Source organism: Falco cherrug, chromosome 3 (genome assembly GCF_023634085.1).
Source record: "Falco cherrug isolate bFalChe1 chromosome 3, bFalChe1.pri, whole genome shotgun sequence".
NCBI lineage: Eukaryota > Metazoa > Chordata > Aves > Falconiformes > Falconidae > Falco > Falco cherrug.
The window spans coordinates 39,352,794-39,371,970 of NC_073699.1; the positions used below are offsets into that span (position 1 = coordinate 39,352,794).

The 19,177-nt window shown below is 38.1% G+C and overlaps 1 protein-coding gene across 1 annotated transcript in view; it reads right to left on the reverse strand.

Moving 5' to 3' along the window:
- Positions 1 to 19,177, reverse strand: part of ZFHX4 (zinc finger homeobox 4) — a 149,520-nt gene that overhangs the window by 102,065 nt on the left and 28,278 nt on the right. The gene's annotated exons all lie outside the window — the stretch shown is intronic.

Below are 19,177 nucleotides of genomic sequence, written 5' to 3' on the forward strand. Positions count from 1 at the left end.
CAATTAGTTATGCACATCAATATTTAATTAACTTTTCCACTAAAGGTTGAACAGTTTAAAGGACAGGTAATAGGAAACAATATTTATTTCATTGGTGGGTTTTAAGATCCTAAAATGAAAGACAGAAAAGATCTGTTCCTCCTTATTGCTAGTACAGAGTTATTCCCTATAGAGATTTGGCCAGATTGAAAATCAGCATTTAAATAGAAGTCACCAATTCAAAAGAGTAGTTCAAATCTTGGGTGATTACAGTACTTTTGCCTGCCAGCTGTCTGGCAGTCCATCAGAAATGGTCTGGTACTCTCACACTAGTTTTTGATTGGGGTATAAGTCATCGAAAGCCACTATTGCCCTTATCAGGCTTGTTACTATCAGCAGAAAAGCCAGGAAGTGATAGCTCAGGTACCAGTACCCCTCCTCTATACCCTAGGACCATGCTTTCATTCAAGCCATTATGCTGGGAGATTCCGCACCGAAGTTCTGTATCACCGGTGCTATTAGTTGTCTACCCTTTCAGTGCAACATTGAGAACTAAAATTCATTAAAATAATTTTCAAAAGTCAATGCACAAATTGAAACTGAACTGTTTAAAGATACTGTTGAACTGCAAAAGACTTCTGAGCATTAGAATCAAAAGAAACTGCTGATTTATACTACAGTGGTTGAATCCAATTTAATGTAAATTTTGCATTTTGATCACAAAGTAAAAGTGGATTCTTTAAAAAGTGTTAATAAGTTTTGATATATATCTAGCATTGTTTATTATAAAATTAATTATTATTTATAGCAGCATAACCCACACAAGCTCCCAAAGGGTTAATGCAACTAGATGAGCTGAAATTCATGAGCATAATCCTAAACAAGTGAGTTGAAGTTCTATCAGGTCTATTTCATAGCATCAGGGATTACTGCTAGCAGTCTAATCCTACTGAGCCTAAGGGAGGTACGTTGTATTGTATTTGAAATCCTGGCCAGGAAAGAACGGAAGGTTAAATGGGTGCCTTGCTCTGTAATCAAATATCACAGGCACTACTTATCTATTCAATGAACAACTAACGTAGAAAATCAATTAGGAAACAAATAGCTTCTTCTTTTGAATTTTTTTTTTTACCTAACAAAAAGGGAGACTGAGGAGTAAATGGTTTTATAATATATCTTTAACAAAACTATATCAGACTATCCACCGTAAAATAATTCTACACGTAGACTGGCAAACATTAACTAGAAGGCACAAAGCACCCGAAAGCAACTGCTGGTGTTTTAACGCTATTTCATTAAGTACAAGGGCTATTTTCAAGGCTAGCACGCATTTGAACACCAGCAACTAAGCATATCCTCAATGTATAAAGCAGCACACAGAAACTACTCAGACAAAAGTATTAAGTGACTGCAGATAATTGGACTGTGCTCAAATGAAATCACAAATACATATCCGGTGGTTTGTAACTGAACATCTTAAATTATGTATCAGTTGTGAAGAGCATTTCTTCAGCTGTGCATCATCTTTTGTTCACTTGGTAAAAATCCCAGGAGTACTGAAAAAGGCTGAAGCTCCTGCTGGTCTTTGTTCCCAGCAGGGAGAAGTCCCTTTTGGTGGTCTTGAGGTTAACACCCTACCCACCCCCCACCTCCAACCCCCACCCCCCATACCTGTCATTCTGAATAGACTTCACAGCCTGTGCACACAGACAAACAGCCTGACCTGGCCAGCTAGCTTGACCCCTGGGCAGGAAGAAGATCACATCTGTTTATTAATATTGGGACATTAAAAAAATGTAATCTTCTAGGCACTTGGAGAAGCAGGCTGGCAATTATACAGTATGCACTGCATGTCAGTCAGGGAACATGTTAGCCTGATATTATGTCCGAGAATGCTAAAACACTCATTTTGCTCTGATGAGGGGTTTCAAATACAGTCTCCCTCTGTATCTCTGAAAGCTGTTAAGAGAAATTAGCCCAAAGCACTTAAATCTTCAGCTTATCTGTTCTTACACTTCCCAGTTTTTAGTCTGTTTTACACAGTTTTATAATGTAAAACATTGGTAGTTAAAAACTGATGTAACTAGAAAAAAAAAGCTGTGATTTTACAGTAGGGGAAGGCACCTGATAAATAGAAAAAACCTCTCGATATTACAGTTGTGCTAAATGTGCCCCCATTACATTCTCTGAATATTTTACCACTTTTTAGTTCTGCATTCTAGACATCTGCATATTAGATGGTTTAAACACACTTAGTTTATATAATTGCCTAAAATATATATAAAACGTTTGTACATGTTTGTGATGTGTATTATATACATATGCACATACACAAAGCTTTATAAAACATAGATTTAACAGTGCCATGTGTGAAATCTTAGTGCCCCTAAAGTCAATGGAAAATTTACCTTTTGCTTGAGTTGGGTCAAATCTTAACCCTTTCTAAACACCACCACCACAAAGTCTCATTGGGATATGTTTGAGAATATCAAACCCCTGGTCTGACGCCTTTATACAGCCTGATAATTATTTCTAATTTCCCCACTGGTTACGCCTGAAACAGAATGAAAGACCCTGGTCTGGAACTCTTATATGCTGTATTTTGATGGCATCCCAGCTTTATTGAGGCTACATAGAAGATTTTGGATTGCCAGTGTGAATGCAGCACAGGTCCAGCATTGTTCACAAAGAATGCTCTGACCACCCAAGGTACACTTCTATACCTGTCATGTGCAAGGTTGAGGAGCATGGTCTTCAGAGAAGTCTCAAGTCAGTCCTAGAAGATGGTGTCAACCTAATCTCTGTGCTTGAAACATGACCTAAAATTGTCTCCAAGGGTAGGTATTATTAATGATCCCAGACAGACAGCTTAAATCAACAGTCAGTTTGGTTTTGCTGCAAACCACCAAGTTTTTTTCCTTGCTTCCTTTCAAATGGAAAAATTTCCCTTCAAATTACATTGGGCCAACACCCAGGATGGGCCTTCTACCAATGATGTGTTAATCTTGTGATCTGTGAGTCTGAAAAAGGAGTTTTATAGCACTGGAGGTGGGAAGTTTCCAGGCTTTCCAGCAGAATGTTAGCACTTGTTTTTAGCTCTGATAGGCCTTGAGATGTCAGACCTTCAAACTGAAACACTATTATGTATGGAAAAGCTATTATAGGAAAAAAGTAAGACATTGCTAAAATATATTGGTCACAAAGCCACAGCGGTGCTTTTTCCCCTTAGTATTAGTGGAGCTTGGCTTGGTGCATACAGCTATATGAAAAAAGAGTATTGATACAGTTAAAGAGTGCTCTACAAATTTCGGACATATTTTTCCTAATGCAAAATATGCAGGAGGTTCAAAATGCATGCTAGTTTCCTGTGGGATGGTCAGCATACCTTTTTCTGTCTTTATTACTTAAAACAACATAGCCAACTCCAGCTCAAGACAATAAAACCTTTATCCCACTCATCCTAAATAATTAGAAATGCATATCTGATAATATACACAAACACTCACACATGTATACACAAGAGAAAGTGGGAAAGATTATTGGCAGAAAAGAGAAAAAATTTAAAGGCATTTGGGGCTTGGCAAGAGCAAAATTGGGCTAAATGCTGCAGAAATGACACTGTTCCAGATGTAGATGGCACTGGGAAAACAGACACATAGAGGTGTTGGTAGAGCAGCAAGAAGAAGAATGTGGTGAGGTGGTAAACCCTGGCTGTCTGTGTGTGGAACTGAGGTTGCAGAGAGTAAACCACGAAGCACAGACGACACTACACACAGTCCTGAGGGAGCTGGCATTTTGGAGTGAAATTCCAAGCTTGAGGCAAGAGAGGAAATGTTTCTGACAGGTTGGGGCCTTTCAGGGTGGAGGCTTTCTGGTTTTAAATAGTAGCTGCTTGGAAAATGCTCACAAATGTGGAATAATTTAGGGGGAGAAACAGGCTATGGATGAGGTGACCTAGTGTGTATGCTCACAAAGTATGTCATGGTTATCAGTACCCAGTAACCTGTTTTGATCTGTAAAAGATATTTAGGAGGTGGATTTCATCCTAACAACACACACTTTATCAAACAGGGGAGCTGTTTCAGTGAGAGGGAAAACACTTCCAAATTCAAATCCTCTCCTCTTTTTCACGCCCTCTTTGCAAAGCAGTCTCTCTGACTCTTCCTTTGTAACTAGCCTTTTCTCTAGAGCACCAGAAACAAATGGAAAAACCCTAGAAATAAACTTCAGGAGAAAACCAGAAACAGTAACCATCAATTTCAGCAAGAAATTACCCAAATAACAGAACATTTTGAACTGGATAATTTCTCACAGCAGTGACAAACCACAGTAGTCAAACCACAGGAGAGCCATGTCCCAGTCAATTGACAGAGTTAAGAAACACTGTCATGTTGGAAAACTCTGGGGCCAACTCCATTCTTGGAGTAACACTACTGAGATCAGCAATACTACAACGGATCTGGCCCATGTTCTTCCCATCTCTTTCCTCTCATCACAATTTTAATATGAAACAAAGAGATTTTTTTACAGCTTCAAACAAGTTCTACAGAGGATAAAAAGCCACACAACCAGTAAAATCCACATATTTTTCCTGTATCTGCAAATGTTTAGACTGTTGTTTAACAATGTGACCTATCTCATACTAAAGAAAACACCTCAGAGAGTCTGCTCGTGTCTTTGACAGCTGAATATCTTATCTTTGTGGCAAATTGAGGAAATAATCCTCACAAAAAGCTAAATACTAGATGAAAAGTTGGGGGATAGGGTGTGTGCATGAAAGCCTGGTATATGTTGTAGCAACTGAAAAGAACAAACAGAGCTTGGAAACAACTGTGGTAGTTCCTCGCACCCAGAGTGCACTGACACAGGCCAGCCATGCTCCCTCCAAGACGATTGCGTAAGAAATGAAACTTACCTGGGTAAGAGATCAAAATACAGAACTGCAGTCAGACCCTACCGTTTGTGACAGTAGCTGCTGCCTTTCTGTCCCAGACAAAAAGGTTCCTGCAGCCACCAGCATCCCCCTAAGCCAGTTCTACCCAGGAGCTCCCCACAGCTCCCTGTGCTGAGGGGATTTCTCTCTCGTCACAGACACGCTCACACACACTCTGGCTACTGCCCTTTCCAGCCCTTCTCCTGACACATCCCCTGCGTGGCGCGCAGTGGGAAGGATAGTGCACACACGGCGGGCGCTCTGCCAGCCGGAGACTCCCTGACGTAAGCACAGTAACCCTGCCCTCCCCCATGGCAGGGAACTTGCATCAAATCTCCAATTTCTTTTGCTCCATTAATGGCAGAAAGGCAGCTGAGGCACGGTTAGAGAGGGTTGGCCTGTGACCGTGTGTTTGCCGTACGTTTCTTTATTTCAAGTTTTCTCCGATGACTAATCCCTCTTTAAGAGTTTCAAATAGAAGTAAACTATTCTGAGATGCAAACTGCTGGAGATAATCATTTAGAAGTATTTCACTTTATGGGGGCGTAGAATATAAAAAAGGAAAAAAGCCAACAGTTACATACTTTAACTTTCCAGAAAGAGGGAGGGGTGAGAATCTAAAGTATTTCAAACCTAATTTTGTGAAAAGATATTCAGTGAGCTACTGCCAAGATAAATAAATGCATATCAATGTGACTCTTTTGCTTTAACTAATTAGCAGTATTACAGGGTTCAGTAGTGACATTTCAGCAGTAATTGATCCTCTGATGGAATTTTTGTGTATTTCAAACTAGCCAATACATCCAGTCAGGAGGGCTGTACAAGAACAGAGGCTGGCAGCCAGCACAGAGGGGTTGGTCACCATCTGAGCGAGACCTTGGACCCTGGGATGCTAAACACATGCAATCAACAGGAGCCACTAGCAGTCAGCGTTTCTGAAAATCAGACACCTAATGCCTCCACTTGTAGCACTTCCTTCACCACTGGCAGGTAGCACAGCTAATTGAAAATCAGGTGGCAATTCCATTAGTGTTTGTATATACTTGCACAGGGAATAGGGAACTTCCTGGCTTGCTCCGAAATTAGTATTTCATTTCAAATTTTGTGCTGACTTGGTGGGGAGGGCATTTGGCATCATATTTTCACGTTACTTCACACTACATACAGGGTAACTTAGTAACTATATATTTCTTTCTCCTCTAAACCCTAATGTGAAAGGTTTTAACGTCAAGCAGCATGAAGGCCAGAACAATCCAAAAGTCAACACAGCCCCCACAATATGAGTTCAGCCGCGACAGACATCCCATCTGTATTTCATGGTGTACCCTAATAACAATCAATAATACATTAAAGTTAGCGCTGAACAGTATAAAAAGAGCACACTACAAAGAGTCCATTTGAGTTATGCCTCAGCCTTGTAGTCCACATTAGAAACAACATCTTCTGTTTTGCACCAGCAAATTAGTATCTGGGGTAAACTTTGCAGGTAGATGGTTAAATAGCTATTTCTGTTCTTCGCGCTTAATAAGTAGGTAACTGCCTATGGGTATTTGCACCCCAAGTCACTATGTATAGCAATAAATGCGGGAAAGCAACAGAAAGCAGCTGTCTGAAGAGACGTGTGACATGGGGGTAAGCTGGGTGCTTCTTTCCCTCACCTTCTTAATATTAGGGGGAAATGAAGTCTTCCATGGGGTAAATCAGAGCTGGAGTTTTTCCCTCTCGTCTGACTAAGTAGGAAGTGACCTAACCACTTAATGCAGGCATCTAACACAGAGACAAAAAAGTTATGGATTAGAAACTGACAGAGACAGAAAAGAAGCTAGAGGAACTAACAGGCCATTTAACAGAACAAAAGTTACCTCTGTGTCTCCTAACATCAAACTAGGATTGACCTTGCAGAGGGTGTAAACAAATTCATGCCAGTCAAGACCAGCCAAAGAACCATCAGGAATGCCAGAGAGTTTAAAGTTAGCTGAGCATGCAGGTGAAATTCATTATTGACAAATGAATCCCAGAAAATGTGTATTAGAAAGATTAATTTGAACCAATCAAACATGTTACCAGTATCTAAGTTAAATGTAACCACTCTAGGACACTTGGGCACCAGTATGAAGGAGGGCGTGGGAAGAGACATGCAATGAAAGGCAACATATTTCCAGCCCTGAATGCAATAGGATTTGTTTAAAGCAGATTATATTTTTGGCTACACCAGGCATGGGACAGTAAGATCATACAGCTCCACTGAGAACAGTGTGTTCAGTTCTGAAATATCTGTATGTCTCAAGAAAAAATTAGCAGGGGTAGAAGGAGTTCAGAGATCAGTGATGGGAGTAGCAGAAACGTGGAAAAACTTCCACTAAAAGAAACACAGAACAGATTGAAATTCTTTGGTGTATGAATAGTGTAAGTAAAAGACAGACATGATAGAAAGATCATAAAATAATCATAAAGTTTGTTATGAAGACATAAAGATTATATAGAAAGTCCGTAAAACAAGTAAGAACATATGATCTTTCTTGTTACCAGATGACTAAACAAACAAAACTTAATAACTTAAATGAATTTTAAAAGAAATTTTTAAAAGCTGAGAAAATATATTTATATGGAGGTTAAATTAACCTGTGGAACTCCTTCCCACTGCATGTGATTGAGCCAAGAGTTCAGTTTATAAATTGATTTGATGTTTATGTACATATAAGACCACCCAAAGACACCTTTTTGGAAAAAAAAAATCATATTTGAATTTGTATTATGTTAATTCATTGTTCTTTAAGTACAGAGGGTATATAAGAAGGAAAGGAATTTTCAAGTATGAGCAACACTGTTCCATACTAGCCCATGAAGATTTTTTTGCTCTGCTCTGAGAAGCAATTGTTGTTAGCCAGTCTAGAGCAAAGAGATTAGATAAGGTGGAATAATGGTATAATTTGCTGTGTTAGGACGATGATTGCATACTTGGCCTATTAATGTGTTGTTGCTTATAAAGCAGCATTCTCTTCTGTTATGGACAGCCACTACAAGAGATGTACTTGACCAACTTTATTTGCAGTGCAGTACTTTTCATTAGGACAGGTTGGAAAGATATGTCATGACTAATTGACTCAGAAACAGCTCCAAAGAAGAAAGAGATGTTCTTTACACCCAGACCAAGTCCTTATAATTTTAGTCCTAAAAATGTTTGTAAGAAAATCATGAGAAGGAAATTACAACAGAAAAGAAAATCCAACCTTTACTACAGCAGACACTAACATATATACCTTTATACAGTAATATAGCAGCTGACAGTAGAAGACTGGGGTATGTATGGACACACATATTTTTAAATTCTGTTTATCTTGAGAAGTGTACATTTTTATAAGCACACAAACCCAGCCTTTTTGCTTCCCTGCAATGCACCCCCTGTGCAAGAAACCCAGCTGTGACTTGCTCCCTAACACTAGTGTTGGATAATATCTGTCTGAGTTCTCATGAGCATGAACAACTTCAGACTCCATCTCTAAGTCATTCCTCCCAGTAACAGACACTTTTCTAAGCACCTGTACAGATAAATATAGGCTGACAGAAAGACAGATAGATATTTCTTCACATATGTGAAGAAATTAAGTGGTATGCTTAATTACATTTCGATAAGGTCCATTTAGACTGCCAAACACAGTGAAGACCAACCTCTCACTCACCTCTGCTCAGTTAGAGACACATTTTCCTTTTTCCCAATGCCATGCTCTGTTTCCTAGTCCAGACAGTATTGAGCTTACCTTCTAAATCTATTAGGACAAACAACTACTAGAAGTAAAAGAGAGACATTTGTTTAGCTCCTGCTGTGAACACGTGAGGCACAAAGCCTTTGTATCTGCAGAGCACAAAAGCTGAGAGAACTGGGATACAGGCTTGAACTCTGTAACATGAGATTTCAGAGTTCTCTTTTTATTGATTACCTGCTCAACTCTCTTCTTTATCATAAAAAAATATTACATACATACAGCTTTTCACAACCAGCATAGCTCTTGTCCTTTGTATACCCCAATGTGCTTTAGGTAAACCTTGTCATCTGATTGATACTTTTGAGGTAGCTAAGGCCACAGAATTTGAGATGTTCAGTGGAGAACTCATGAAAGAAAAGAAACTGGAAGATGTCTGGATCCAGGTCCTACATGTAATATGTTAAGTCATAGATGATCACCCAAACTTATTTTTGTTTTTCAAGCAATGAAAAAAAAAAAAATAAAAACATAAAGACTACGAAGTGTCTAACCGAGAAAGAGTTTGCTCTTTCTCAAAAACACCCATCAGGATTCCTAGTAACTAGTTCCAAATATTTTCATCCTTTGAGTTCTATAAGTCACAGAAATTCAAGTATCATGAAGATACTGGTGAAGCCTGATATGTTACAAGAAATACCAGTGAATATATGAACTGGAAGGCAGAGCACATTGACAGCATAGCCAATTCATCATCGCCTATGAGATTCTTTTAGAATGTCAAAAACTGACAAAGGATATCCACAACTTAGGTATGACACCTATTTCTGAGATGTATCTGCAACAGGGTTAGTCCCAGGAGCCAATACAGTAGTGCTTTCAAATTTGCCCAGTGACTCTAGGTCACAAATTCAGTAAAATTAGTCTTAAACTATTTTTTGTGGCCTCTAATCTTTGTCATCTGAGAGCTGACTTCAGAAGATCCTGTGCTGATATACCCCAGCAGGGTCCTGCCTTCTCCCTGGGTCCAAGATTTTGAGTGTCAGAAGTTCCTGGAGAAATAAGGACATAAGGTTTTTAGAAACACTTGCAGTTTGGCCTTGGTTTTTTCCACCAGCTTCATTCTTACTAATTTCCAGTTATTCATTAGATGCATACATATCTGGAAATGCCAAAAGGGTGTTTCCAAAATAGTAACATCTAGATACTAAAAGCTGCCTCATTTCAGTAGTAAAGCAAGCCTTTTTCCATGGTCTCATCACTCACAGACACGAAGAGCAAGAATACCAAGGTCCTCCTCAGACTTTGTTTCATTGTTCTAGCTGTGAAAATATCAAGATTTGGTCATTCACAAAGTGTTTATTCAATTAGAAAACTTTAGTATTTTTGCCCCAATCTATTTCCCAGACAGCAAGTTTTTGCCTAGATTATGTAGAAAGTAGGAACCTTGTTTCAATGGAATGAAGCTGCATCAGAGGAAGTTCATATCAGACACTGGGAAAAGGTCCTTCACTGAGAGCATGATCAGTCCCTGGGACAGGTTCCCCTGGGAAGTGGTCACAGCACCAAGCCTGTCAGAGTTCAAGGAGAGCTCTTAGTCATGGTTTAGTTTTAGGTAGTTCTACAAGGAGCAGGGAGTTGGACTCAATGACCCTTATGAGTCCCTTCCAATTCTAGATATTCTGATTCTATGATTCTGGGCATAAGAAGAAGTACTCTTCAATTTCTTTTGCCATTAGGACCCAGAGTTTTGAATTTATCATAAGGATAACATCAGTCAAAGCTGGTATGATACTTGAGCCAGTTGCAACTTTTCAGGATTTCCCAAGGAAAACATCTTCCTTCTTAATAAAGAAGTTTGGAGACAACTGACCTCCCCCACTCCCCCAGGCAAGGACTGCAATAGGCCCAACCACAAGTTTAGGATGTCAATGGAAAAATTCCATATTTGTCAAACAACTTTAGAATGAGATGATATAGACCATTGGAAGTGCCTGTTAAAGTTCTGGTAAGAACAGTTTCCACTGTAACACTTTGTTTTAAACAGAGTCATCACAACATGACTGAACTTGAACTGTCTCTGAATTTTGTTTTTCTATAAAATGTTTTTCTATAAAAAGTTTGGGCACAAACTATCCGTGAACAGCAGATTCTGTGCTGCCTTTATTGGTAGAGGTGGCTTTATGGGTTTTCTCTCCAGGAGCAGTGCAATGAAGTGGCGTATGCTCTTCTTTGGGAGAGTTTACAAGGGAGAACAGAGGTTACAAATAAACTTTTCTTTGGGCAGACTCCTGAATACTGTCCTTGTAAGTTAGGTTGTCTGTACACAATGCAGCAATAATATAGTCATGTATTTTAGATACGTGAATCATATTAACAGCATGGTTTGATTAACGCTCTAAGATAAAATTTTAAATGGAAAAAATTTAAATGGAAAAAATGGAAAAAATGTTTATTAGGCAACTTGTGGTCAAATATCCACTCTTGGAATAAGATTAGTATACTACCATTCATGTCTCCCATTAGCAATATGTAGTTTCCTATTTCTGCATATAAGCAAGGAGTATTGCTTATACTCTTCATATATGACAAAACTATTTTTTGGGGGGTTTTGTCACTGCTACTGTAGTAGGATGCCCAAGGCATGGGAATCTGCACACTTCATCATTCAAGGACTACCTTTGTTCAATTTTTGTTTCCTTTAGTGCCCCCTGCCTTTAAAAGCTAAAGATTATATTAATGCCTTCCCTCCCACAGGGAGAGTAGCACACACAGTTTCCCCTGAGGCTATGGTGCACAATGCTCTGTGTATCTGTCTGCTGCAGAACTGCAAGGCTGGCACCTTCTGCTGCAGACCAAGGGGGTCATACCCATGACATCCTCCTTCACTGCTGTCCACAAAGCAAAGGTCTTGTGGTTCTTAGCAAAGCTTCACTTTCTTTATATATCAGCATGAAGATGCATGATCATCATTCTTCACTATCTGCCTGTATTAAGTATGCCGGGCTAACAGAAGGACCACCAGCATAAAAAATATTACAAGCTACCACTAGTAATTTATGTTTTATTAACATAAAAACCCTACTCATATTTCATGTAATTACTATCTATTTCCTGTTGTACTCTATTGTATTTTGCCCACAAACATACACATGGAAGTTTCTCCAATAAAATATGTCTCCTGCATTGTACCCAATTCTTGCTAAAACCAACAGAACTGGTATTTCTCAGCATTTCATGCCAGCCTCTTTACTATCCTCCCTTACAAAATCTAACTGGCACATTGCTTCAGGGGTACCCCAAAGAAAAAAAGAAATTAATTTGTCTGTCTAGCACGATAGACACATATAGAGCCAATACAGTCTCAAAAGCTGCGTATCAAACAGCTCAGAGCTCAGTCCTGTACATATGAGATCTCTAAGGTTTTATTCCCATCAACCCTCCTGTAATTTCCTAATTCTGGCATTTTATCTGGATGGACTGACAAATGCATAGACCAGGGGAAAGTTTCTCCTAAATCACTTAGCAAACGCAATAGCATAGCTGAAGTACAGGTATGCGTGTCAAAATATAACTTTCCTGTCATGTCTCATTCTTTCTTTTTTTTTGTACTTGTTCTTGAATACATGGAAGAGATGTTGGAGAAAAATCCCACCTGGGAGAGTATGGTAAACTCTAATTACAATTTTAGAGAAGACACCTGTAGTGAGTTGCGTAATAGCAGCTAAAATCTCCTAAGGGTAACAAGGAAATCTATGTTGCAAGGCTGGAAGGGAGTGGCTGCTAAATCCATAGCTGCAATCTATTTATGCACATACACACACACACTCACATTGACATAATACTCTTACATACACTATACACTGCATCTCTACTTTGAATCACGGTCAGAAATAATTACATATTTCTCTTAATGTCAGAATGAAAGAACTCCAAGCACAAAAACCAGCTGTTATACAGCCATTTTGTGAGTCAAACATACTGAATAAATGAGGCTGATCCTCTTTACGCTACTTTTGCTCACCTCCTTGCTCACTCTTTCTGCTCTGCAAGAGGAGCTACGAATTCAGGCTCCACTAGTCCATGTCCTGTACATCTGGTACAGGCTCCTTTCAAATAGTGGCCTTGTACATCCTCATCCTCATCCAGGACAGCACACAGACTGGGATCCTGGTCAGCATTTCAATGAAAGGACACGGGGATTCTCTAAACCATGGTTTGAGAGTACCTTTCTGCTTTAGTAATGTACCACAAGCTGAATACAAGGTAAGCTATTTTTTGCAAGGACCATTTTGTAGGACTATCAGAGCCAGACAACATCTGAATATCAAATTAAATATACATGAAATATAATGTGAAAATTATTTCTTTACTATTATATTTTAAATTTAAAATAAAAAACAAATAGGTTTGAAATTACTATTCTGTTAGCACACACCTTGTTTGTTGTTTTTTTTTAAATAAATGTACTTGTCTATAGTGTATAAGTACATACAGTAGGCATATATATTATGTATAACTATGTATAGCTGACTACACAATGTGTTCTTTGAACATTTGTTTCTTTTTATAAGTGTAAAGCACAAGGGCATAATCTGGATTACAGTAACTAAAACCTGCAATAGAAATCAAATTTCATAAAACATTTAGAACCTTAAATGAACATAAACCTGAAAACACTATAAAAATTGAAATACACTTATCATGAGGTTTGTTTAGCATCAAATTAGAATAACTTTTGTTTATCACTTGAAACAGCCTTCTTCACCTAAACAAACAAGAATAAGATTAACCAAAACGTGTTTTGGCTCCTCAGATGTGCAGACATATTCCAATTTCCTTTCCAAAATGATTTTTATGCAAATCAATGCTGCACAATCTCCTGACCTCTTTTACCATCATACTGGGACAATGACAGTTCAATAATTGGACTGGCACATATCTAGGATATTTGACTGTAAATTACAAAGTTAGTGCAGGACAATTGAAATGAAAAGAATGTGATTGTCTGTTAATTCTGGACTGATCAAGTATCAACATTTCATGCCAAAGAAAGTAAAGCAAACAAAGTGATTGGGGCTGTTAGTCCATTCATCCCTGTATGCATATACTTCACATCCCCCACCTCAGTTGTTAATTCCTAACAACGATGCTTTCATCCAGAACAAGGATAATGAGAAAAACCCAAGCAGTGTTCCTTGGGGAACTGTCACACTAAAAGTTACCTAAGGACTAAATCCCACTTGTGCCTCCTGCACATGATAAAGATGAGCAAAGCATTCACTATCCCTGGCTGATTTAAAATCCAAATATGCAAACAGCATTATGGAATCCAGACAGACTATTCTGCTTTGCTGATGGCAGAAGCAGAAAAAAAGCTAGTCTAATTAAGCTTTTGACTTTGAACCAGCAGAGAAGTGGACACCTCACTTGAAAAAAGCGGTGCATAACCCCAACTGAAGAGCAGGTGCTGCATGGTATTTGCATTTCCTGCAGAGGATGCTAGCTAGCAGGACCAAGCAGCTGACCGTGAAAATTCTTGGCCCTAAGTGACCCAAGGACAGACAATAAATCTATCCTATAAAATATAGTAAAAGCCCCATTTGTTCTTCTACCCTTTCAATATGTGATGTTATACATTTGTGATTATCTCATTTTATTGGGCTCTTTAGAAAGCTGTTTATGATCACTTGTGGACAAAACAAAGGCTCATTGTAAACTCTTTTTTAAATAAGTTGGAAGGTCAATATGAAACAAAGGGCACCACTTTCATGACTGCTACGTGCAAGCTATGCTTGTGTGTGTAATATTACAATGCATTTCAGCAAAGGGATAGAGTCCTAGCTAATTACAAAGCTAACATATAATAGTATTGCATTAGCAGCCCAAGAAATTCCTATTGAATTGCATACATCTGAAAATAGAAAGACATGCTTGTGCTGAAACTTAATTATCTTGGCAAAAACTGAGGGCCAGATTCTCAGAAGACATAAACACAAAGCTCTGCTTCACACTCCTGAGGATCTAATTCTTTGTTTATTCAGATAACCTCCACCAGATAAAACTTACCATTTGGATTAACTAATTTGCCTTATTATTTATGGTACCTACAGCTAAAACACAATCACTACTCAGTCTGTGAGTAGGAAAAAGAGTACTGCTGATCTACAAATACAAGGTCTGAAAAAGACAATCAGCATGCCCTACCAGGTTAAAAATGTTAATGCTGTTGCATTCCACCCTAGGCAAAGAAGACAAGCCTTTTTCAAGGACAGCTCTGACTGAAATTCTTTCTTATGGGTTCAAAGTAAAACATTATGGTAAAAAATGAATACAGCTTTGTTTGTTTCTTCAGTCATCGTTAGCAATAGACATAAGGGTATTCTGGTTTTGAGCCCATATGGAAAGATCATCAACACTTTCTGCTTCTGGGTCTTTTGCCAAAATACCATATCCCACATGCCTTTTACCTTAAAACATAAAAGAAAAGGTGTTGTTCTGGTCAAATAAAAGAAATAATTTTTACTAGCATACGTCTAATGTTAAAGCTGCCTAAATCCTGCCAAAGACATTAAAACACCATCTGCAAAACAGATTTTCATTAAATTGATCAGTTTCAAGTTAAGCAGCTAGGCAGATGATGCTTTTGAGCTAACCTTTAACCTTTAACCTTCTTAAACTGAAATCAGGTCACTTCTTTTGGGTAATATCTTTGCCGTTTGAGAACATGAGAGGTAAAGGAGTCTACACAGACTGAACTAACAATCATAGCATTAATAGTGTTATGGATCAATATTTTGTCAATAAAGGGAAAACCAAGGTAGTTTTCACACAGCTGAGTATTAGTCTGCTAACTGCTGCCCGTCACTTTCCCTGAGCTCCTAAACAGTTGCACTGCAGTAAACTGCAGTAAATATCCAATATAAAAGTAATGTTTATTAAAGCTATTACCAGCTAATAGATTAATATTTTTATAGACTAGCTTCAAGTATCTATTTGTGATTAGAAATTGATTGTGTCATTTAGTTACTTGTTTAAAACTTTTCAGCCACTCCAGTTTGCTTTGCAAAAAGGCTACCCTCTATTTCTTTATTTATTAAAAGTAGTTGGAAACTATTTTCTGAGCACAGAACATGATATATGTGGTTCTCCAAATCAAAAGCCATTTGACTAAACTACAAAATGGCTTCCTTAAGAGCAGTTCCAGCTATATGTACTTTATAGCCACAGAGATAGATCACTGCCCTGCCTCAGCTTCCCAAACCTGCAGAAGTTGAACGCTTCCTCCTGCAGAATGGAAATGCACTCTGTTGCTATAGAGGCTTTCTCTGTTTACTTGTGGAGTCGTTGAATGTTTCTTGATGGATGCTGCCAAGTACTTGCAACTATTGCGTGGTTTAATTTGCTAATATTGAGTTCCACAATTCCAAATTCAAGTCTTTGGGAAATACATTTAGGCCAAGCTGAGTTCACTCAGGGTAAGGCCGTCTTTGTTCTGGCTCCTGGCAGCCACATTACTGGGACCATTTGAATATGCACTTCTGTAAAGAGCAAGCAGGCCATTTCTTTTTTAAATTACTTAGAAAACAGCTAAAGGTTTCACTTTGCCACATTTAGAATCTAACTCTAAAAGTGACATTTCAGTGCTGCCTAAAATTATACAGCTTCAGAGGAGACACTCTGATGTTCATGGTCTATTTAAAAGCTATGCTTATGAAAAGACATCCCTTTATTCCATCAATAGTTAAGCACAGGAAGAGAAATCAAGCTGTTACGGCAACATTTATAAAAAGAAAATTCACAAAACAATAACATTTAAATAAATATAAATGACTAAAGAAAAAACTTTGAGGTACTTGACAAAGCAAAGGAACAAAGTCACAGATTCTTTTTCTGTGCTTTCAGATGGTTTTAGTATTAAAGTTTTTATTGCCAAACCATATTCACAGCACCTTAATTTTAAAAGAGTTGGAGGAGCTGCTTGAATATAAACACAATTCATGAATATTCGATATCACTCCCAAGGCATATATCTATTATTCATACAAATTAATGTTCTTTTTTCCTTAGGTTCTCTAAAAGTTTATCTGATGTATCAAGAGAAAAAAAGTTTACAACTCTCTTGGTGTCAACAACTTCACCAAGACCTGACAAAACTATCAAGTCTGCTAGCAGATAACTTCTCACACTTTCAAAATCTCATTTATTTCCACCTTGAGGCCTGAATGTACACCCACAATTAAAAGTAAAGTTTTCTGGGTGACATACAGAGGCATTGCAGTCAGTTATAAAGTACACACATCTCTTTGGGACACATTGTAGTACTGCCAGCCCCAAATCAATAATAATAATAATAATAATAATAAATGATGATGATAATAATAATAATAATAACAACAACAACACCCACGTGATATTTTATATAAGTTTTCCTCTCCTTCAAATTAGCCTTAAAATGAGATAAAAACAATGGGAGCACATGCATATGCTACTTGCTTTCTGAAAGTTGTTAATCCTAGCAGGGTTCTTAAGCTTCACTTAAGAAGTCATGAGGGACAGAAACTTTTAAAAGCTGAGATTCTTACTAGCAATCCGAGGGACAAGTCTTTAAAAATATATGTATCAGGAGGCTTGCAACCCTATGTTTACCAGCAGTACACTTTCAATTGTCCTTCTGTTGGACATGAAGCTTAGAGGGTGTCTAAGAGCTTATGCATTCCCTCCCAACTGGAGTGTCTTTCACCCTGATTCAGACTGAACTTCAGATATTAGCAATGGTCATTGGCCATGTATGATAGCTGCACCACAGAGGCAATACTGAATTGTTTGATCTAACAAGCCAAGATCTGGCAAAGAAGCAGGTTCAGCGGCAGGACATTGTTAGTGACAAGGGCTAAGAGCTGAGACTCTCTGCCTTAGTACACTAAAATGTTTTGTAGGACACGCTGCAAACCCAGACATATTAGAGCAAGTTTACTTTAGGAATTGGACTGAGTAAGGGAAGAGACAGTACTGGTTTAGGTAGATAGTTTGTACCTTGCAACTCCATAGCTATGCCTACAGCTTTATTTAAAAAAATAAGCAGCTGGCATCTTATCTGAAGCCTTGGCAGTGAAGCCACCTGAGAAAAGCCCTCTGCCTTCCCGTCTCCCATTTTGTCATTCTTACCTGTGACACGGTTTGCAGCAGCATCTCTGAATGGTGGCATTATAAAAGAGACCATTGAAATCATCCAGATTAACACTCAAAAAAAGAGGTAGGGACCAACTATGTTTAACTTAGATCATTTTAAAAAACTGACTTAGAGTGTGGCTCCACTATCAGTGTAACTGGAGGGAGCAAGGAACCGCTTCACGGATGATAGAGCAGGACGTTATGAAGGCAGCTCTGCTGCTAAGGCAGGCTAACTGAGTCACTAGGCTCAGCTTTTTTGGCACTTTTCAAAACAGGACTTTTGATCTTTAAAAAATGACACAAAGAAGCACAAAATCCCAACCCCCTAGAGTTAAGGAAAAATGCAACTTAAATAAAATACATGATTAAATTAGCAGAGCAGCCAGCACTGTTGGACAATATAATAGACCTGTTCTTGTGTTACTGCCATTTTTGTCCATAGCAGATCCACCAAGGTTACAACTATCAGGTTATAAAATGAAAATCCATGTTACGGCCTGTGCACCATGTAAGCTCAGAACAACCACTTGAACATGGTTGAACACCAGCGAAATATTTTTTCTTGTTTAAACTAGAGGTCTGCTGAGGCTTTTCTGTATTTGTTCTGTGTGTACACATTTTCAACATGATTAGAGAACCAGCATAGTTGCTGTAATCAGCAGATGACTCCTGATAGTTTAGTTATCACAGATTTCTAGTATAAATCAATAGATAACACTTGCAAAATGGATTTTCTAATCATATTTAGAGCTTGTTACAGTGACTAATGGTTTGCAATATTTCCTGAATTTTTATATCCCCTAGACAAAAGAATTTTTAATAAGTTACAAAGTTATTCATCTTGGAAATGAATGTGTTATATTTTTTACATGAACCAAGACAATCAAGCCAATCCAGTAAACACACTGCAGAAAAAAAAAAAATCACCCCATAATTAGGGTTTGGGAAAAGTCATGACAAGTTGTGTAATAAATGGTATTCATCACTCCCACATATTCATTATATCCACATAGTTTTTTCCAGTAAAGATAAAAATATTGTTGCCATTCTACTAACATATTTATCTACACCACACCCTTTCATGTTTGTGAAAAATCATTACTGGCTTGGAAAAGAAGGGCAAACAAAAGCATGACAGTGCTTACTTTTGAATATCCTTGGTAATAATGTGGCATATTGCATGTGCTTACTGAAAAAAAAAACCCAATGTAAAATAACTTGGCTGTGATAGAGTATGGTTGCAAACAGATACATATGCCAGAAAGTGATCTCCTTCCCTATGCATGATATGGAAAAGTCATCATTTTCCATAATCCCTGTCAATCTCCTGATCAAAATGTAATAGACAAAGTCTGAAAAGGTTATAAGAGATATAAAACCCCTCTAGTCA